Source organism: Myotis yumanensis, unplaced genomic scaffold, assembly GCF_028538775.1.
Source record: "Myotis yumanensis isolate MYYU_CA2020_CCGP unplaced genomic scaffold, mMyoYum1.0.hap1 SCAF_5, whole genome shotgun sequence".
Lineage (NCBI taxonomy): Eukaryota > Metazoa > Chordata > Mammalia > Chiroptera > Vespertilionidae > Myotis > Myotis yumanensis.
Window position 1 is genome coordinate 90241510 of NW_027223756.1, and position 6135 is coordinate 90247644.

A 6135-nucleotide genomic window follows, 5' to 3' on the forward strand; every position below is an offset into this window, starting at 1 on the left:
TCCCTCAGGTCTGACTCAAGTGCTGCTTTCCCTGGGAAGTCCTCCTAGATCCCTCCAGATCTGGTTGGGACACCCCTATTATATTCCCGGGTCCCTGTTTATTTCATTTGCAAGGACCTCCATCCACAGGCAACAAATTGAAGTTCTCTATCACCACACCACCCAGTTTTTCCTCCCATATATCTCACCTGTGGAAACGGAGGCTCCACTGCTGGGGGGAGGAGTGGAACAGGTCAATGACATCTTGGCCTCATTTGACCCAAGCAGTGCATTTCAAAGCAAAAACACTCAACATCAGCCCTTTCTGCTCTGGAATAGCAAATTGAAGCCACCCGCTCCTCCCAGGAGACCTCCTTCTGGTTCCCTGAAGAGCACCCCTGTTCCTCCATCCAGGAGCTCTCCAGCTCCTACCTTTCTTTCCATCCCATCCATGGCCCCTTGGAGAGTCTGTGTGTGGTCCTCCTAGGGACCAGGCTGGAGTGAGGTTGGCACAGAGAATTTAGTTGAGAGGTATTTGTCAAGTTAATGAATGCATTATATGCCTACCGAACTACCGTGTACCCTTCGAAAGCCCAACCCCAACATCCCTTTTTTAGGGTACCTTCCTTCTCTCCCCAGAGAGGCCGCCACTCCCCTCCTCCCCATTCCTCCAGCTCCAGGACCCACCCTCTAGCCCAACCCTGACTTCACAGGCTGGGTGCCCCTGTGGCCAGCTCTTCTTCCTGCAAGCTGGGGTCTTCTTGGGGACCAGGACTGAGGCCTCCTGGTTGTACAGGAAGATCGTCAGGAAGTGCTGAGTGAATGAAACACCAGAAGTCATATGTCTTGGATTCACATCCTAGCCAAGGTGCTAGACACTGAATCTGTCCTCTGACCTCACTTGCCCATTTATTAAATGTGTTTACTCAGGGCCTGGGCCCCAAGTAGTAGCAAGGATGAAATGAGTCAACACATAAAGCATATGGTTTTAGGGACCTCAGACTCCTTCCTGTCCCACACGGAGAGTGACTCAACCCAGGACCAGCGGCTATGTTCCCCTCTCCGGCACCCAGAACTGGAGTGTTGTCAACAGCATGTTCCATGAAAGTTGACAAACAGGGTTTGTGAGAGAGGTGGGGGAAGGAAGGAAGACAGGTGAATATTTAACAGGCTGAAACCTGCTTGGCTGTGTGGCTCAGTAGTTGAGCATTGACTTATGAACCAAGAGGTCACGGTTCGATTCCTGGTTAGGGTAGGTGCCAGAGTTACTGGCTCAATTCCCAATAGGGGATGTGCAGGAGGCAGCCAATCGATGATTCTCTCTCATCATTGATGTTTCTATCTCTCTACCTCTCCCTTCCTCTCTGAAATCAATTAAAATAATAATAATAATAGCCCTAACTGGTTTGGCTCAGTGGATAGAGCTTGCGGACTGAAGGGTCCCAGGTTCGATTCCGGTCAAGGGCATGTACCTTGGTTGCGGGCACATCCCCAGTTGGGGGGCGGGGGGCGTGCAGGAGGCAGCTGATCGATGTTTCTAACTCTCTATCCCTCTCCCTTCCTCTCTGTAAAAAAAATCAATAAAATATATTTTAAAAAAATAATAAAAGGTTGAAATCTAAGTACTGGTGATAGGCCACTTGGGGAAATAGCCTGGTCATTTCTCACCCATAACCCAGCCATTTCACCCATGAGCATTTACTGGGTGGAAAGGGGATATACTCATTAAAAGACATGTGCAAAAAGACACAAAAAAGCTTTATCCACGATAGTAAAAAACTGGAAGTAACCCGAATGTCCACCAATAGGTGAAATGGACAAATAGTGAATAATTGGCACCAGGTTGTTATAAGAAGAAAAAACATACCCAAGTATTTGCAAGGATGTGGAGAGATTGGAACCCTCACACACTGCTGATGGGAATGTAAAATGGTGCAGCCGCTGTGGAAGCGGCCTAGCAGTTCTTCAAAAGGCTAAACATGAGCCCTGACATGTGACTCAGTTTGTTGAGCATCGTCCTGTCCCATGCACCAAAACGTTGCAGGTCTGATTCCCAGTCGGGGCACATGCCCAGGTTCTCTCTCTCATGTATGCTTCTCTCTCTCTAAAAAAAGAAAGATCAATGAAAACATTTTTTTTTAAAGCTAAACATGTAATTACCACAAGATCCAGCAATTCCACTGCTAGGTATAGATCCAAGAGAATGGAGAGCTGGTACTCAAAGAAACTTGTTCAGAGCAGCTCTATTCACAATAGCAAAATGGTGGAAACAACCCAAATATTCACTAATGGATGACTGGATAGACATACTGTGTGGATAGCCATCCCTACAAGGGAATGAAGTATGCTACAACATGGACGAACCTTGAAAATATTATGCTACCTGGAGAGCATTATGCTAAGCAAAATAAGCCAGTCAGAGAAAGATAAATAGCACATGATCTCACTCATTTGTGGAATATCATGAACAACATAAACTGATGAACAAAAATAGATCCAGAGACATAGAAGCATTGAACAGACCGTCAAACCTCAGAGGGAAGGCAGGGGAGGGTGGGGGGTGGGGGGGTGGAGTAAGAGATTAACCAAAGGACTTGTATGCATGCATATAAGCATAACCAATGGACACAGACGGTAGAGGGGTGAGGGCATGTGCTGGGGGTGGGAGCGGCCAGGGAGAGGTTAATGGGGGGGAGGGGGGGGGAGGAGATATATATAATACTTTAAACAATAAAGAATTTAAATTTTTTAAAAAAGGAAATATTATGCTGAGTGAAGAAAGCCAGATAGAAATGGCCATACATTGCATGAAATGTCCAAGACAGGAAAACCCATAGGGACAGAAAGTAGATTAGGGGTTGACAGTGGCTGGAGGGAAGGGGGAAGGGGAGTGACTGCTGAGGGGGACGAGGTCTCCTTTTTTCTTTTTCTTTTTCTAATCCTCGCCCAAGGATATGCTTTTTAAAAACCTGATTTTAGAAAGAGAGGGAGAAGGAAAGAAAGAGAGAGAGAGGAACATTGATGTGAGAGAGAAACATCGATTGATTGCCTCCAAATCGGGGCTCAAACCCGCAACCGGGGTATGTTCTCTGACCAGGAATCAAACCCATGACCATTTGGTGCACGGAATGATGCTCCAACCAACCGAGCCACCACCAGCCAGGACGAGTCTCCTTTTAAGGGTAGATAAGTGTTATGCAGCTAGATATTCACACAACATTGTGAATGTGCTAAATGTAACTGAATTATACACTTTAAATGGCTAAAATGATGTTATATGCTAAATGTAGTTTACCACAACATAAAAATAAAAAAATAGTACCCGGGACTATTTTGATACCGGACACAACAGGTGTGAAGCTGCCTGTCACTCTGAGAGTCAAATTAAGCAGAGACAGGGTTAAATCATGTCTGCGCATTTATCCCAGGAAGGCCAGCAGCATGTGGAGAGCAGTCAGTCAGCCTGGAAGTTCTGCTCTGACATTTCATTTTAAACAAGCTCTTATATAAAAACCTAAAGTTCGTGAGTTCCCAGCGTCTGCCTTCTTTCATCGTCTTTGCAAAGATCAGCCCCAGAGAGCTGCAAAGATTAGCTGGGAACACCGTCTCCCTTCAGATAGCTTCTGTCCTTGACCTGGGCTTTGGGCTGCCTTATCTCCAGGGCCTGTTCTCCTTCTGGGAACACGTCGTTCAGTTTCCCAGGGTCTGTAAGAAAGTCTTTCATCCTTAGTTCGTGAGGTGAGTAATCATTGAACAATCGTGGTCTTATTCTTTTTTTTTTTTTTAATATATTTTATTGAATTTTTACAGAGAAGAAGGGAGAGGGATAGAGAGTTAGAATCATCGATGAGAGAGATCGATCAGCTGCCTCCTGCACAGCCCCCAGTAGGGATGTGCCCGCAACCAAGGTACATGCCCTTGACCGGAATCGAACCTGGGACCCTTGAGTCCGCAGGCCGATGATCTATCCACTGAGCCAAGCCAGTTCGGCGTGGTCTTATTCTTATTATGTGCCCTTCCCCCCTACCAATTCCACATCCATGAAAAGGTTCAAACACCTGCAGGAGGAGCGAGTGTGACCCCATTTCTGTGAAGTTCAAAACCAGGTAAAATTCACCTGTAGTGACAGAGGTCATGGCAGTGGTCACCTGGAGGAAGGAGAGAATCAACTGGAGGGTCCAAGCAACTGCCAGGGCTGGGAAATGTCCTAGACCCCATCCTGAGAGCCGTCCCCTCACCAAGCCCCACTCCTGACACTGGTGAACTTGACTAAACCCATGTTAGACACAAAAAATTTACCAGGGGGAAAAAATGAGAGCGTCCAGCGGTCATGAGGACCCAGGGTCCCATTTCTTCACAAATGCCATCACCTGACCCCTGGTGACTTTGAAACAGGCATGGAGCTGGGTGGGCATGGACAAAGGTAGGAGGGAAGTGACCGGCATCTGGTTCCTGGGATTTCAGAAATGATCCCCAGATGCCTCTTCATCTCTAGGGAGATGCCACACCAAAGTCCCCAGCATGGGGACAGGAAAACCTCAGGGCTCCAGGACACTAGAAATATCAGAGGTCACCTGGCTGGTGTGGCCTGGTTGGTTGGGCGTCGGCCCAGGCACCAAAAGGTTGCCCGTTCAATTCCCAGTCAAGGCACATGCCTGGATTTTGGGCTCGACCCTTTCCTCTCTCTGTCTCTTTCTTAAAAAAAAAAAAAAAAATTTAAATTAAATTAAATTTCCTATCTAATAAAAGAGTAATATGCAAATTAACCATCACTCTACAACAAATATGGCAGTGCCCATAGTGGCTGGGGTGGGACGCTGGCGGTGTCGCCCAGGGGACACGAGCCCAGCGTCCATAACCCTGGCCTCGAGGAGGGGCCTCGGACCAGAGGCTGGGCTGAGGGACTCCCCCCTCCCCCGCCCCATGCAGGAATTTCATGCATCAGGCCTCTAGTCTTAAAAATGAAAAGAATACCAGAGGCCTGTGGGGGCACTCTTCCCTCCCAATCAGAGTCTCTGGTGGAGACACATCTTGACAACTCAGGGTCCTTTAAGGCCAACTAGCATGAATAACTCACAGCCTTGAGCAAAAGGAGGAATAGAGATTTCAGTCAGAAAGTCCTGGGTTGTGTCCTGACCCAATCAATAAACACACATGAAGGAATAAATGAATGAATGATGAATGGTGGGCCAATGGGCTTTTCATCCCTGTCCCACAAGCCTTTCTCATACACTCCTAGGTGCCCAGTCTTGTCCTGCAAAGACCAGGGCCCCAGAGAGGCCTCCAACAAGCTCTCATCTCAGTGAAGAAGACAGAGCCTGACACAGAAAATCCCACTTTTCATGATTGCTCAGAGCAATAACAATAATAATAATAAAAAATCATGAGGGAGGTACAGAATAGAGGAAGTATGCCAGGGCCAAAAAGAAAGAGAGAGGAAGTAGAGTGCCAGAACGTTAGATGGTATGTGGCCAGTGACTGTTACCCACTGACCAGGGAGGAAGTTGGGGTGAACAACTCAAATAACGAAGAGTAAAGGCTGGCTGATCCTGCTTCCCAGGCCTTTTCACTTGATTTCTTTTGTAAACCTCCAGAGATGGGAGCTCACTCCCAAGGTAGATAGCATGGCATGCACACCTGTCAGATGTTTAACGCAATGTGGTTTTTCAAGTAGTGACTGCCATAGGCAAAAGGGCTGAATGAGATTGTTTGGGGTGTGTGTGTGGGGGGGGGGGGGGGCGGGGAGGGATGCCCTTGTGAGCTGGGCAGTCAGTCCCTGCCACAGTCTGTATCTGGAATCAGACCCACCTGAGTTCGAATCTCTGACACTTATTGGCCAGATGACTTCATTTCTCCAAGTCTCGGTTTTCTTTTTCCTCTGAAGTGACCCGGACAACAGCATCGACCTCGGAGGTTCGTGCATGTATTCGATGAGCTAACGGAACAAAATGCCGGGCACACAGCAGGCGCAGAAGTATTTTGCTCTGCTCCAGGCCGGAGGGCTCTGGAATGTGTCCCAAACATACTGTACTTTGCTAACTCTAAAAAGCGTTGCACGTTCTCACTCCTGCACATGCTCTTGCCCCACCACCCACACCTGGCAAACTCTGATACATCCCTCAAAACCCTAGGTACAAGATACATACCTCCCTCCCT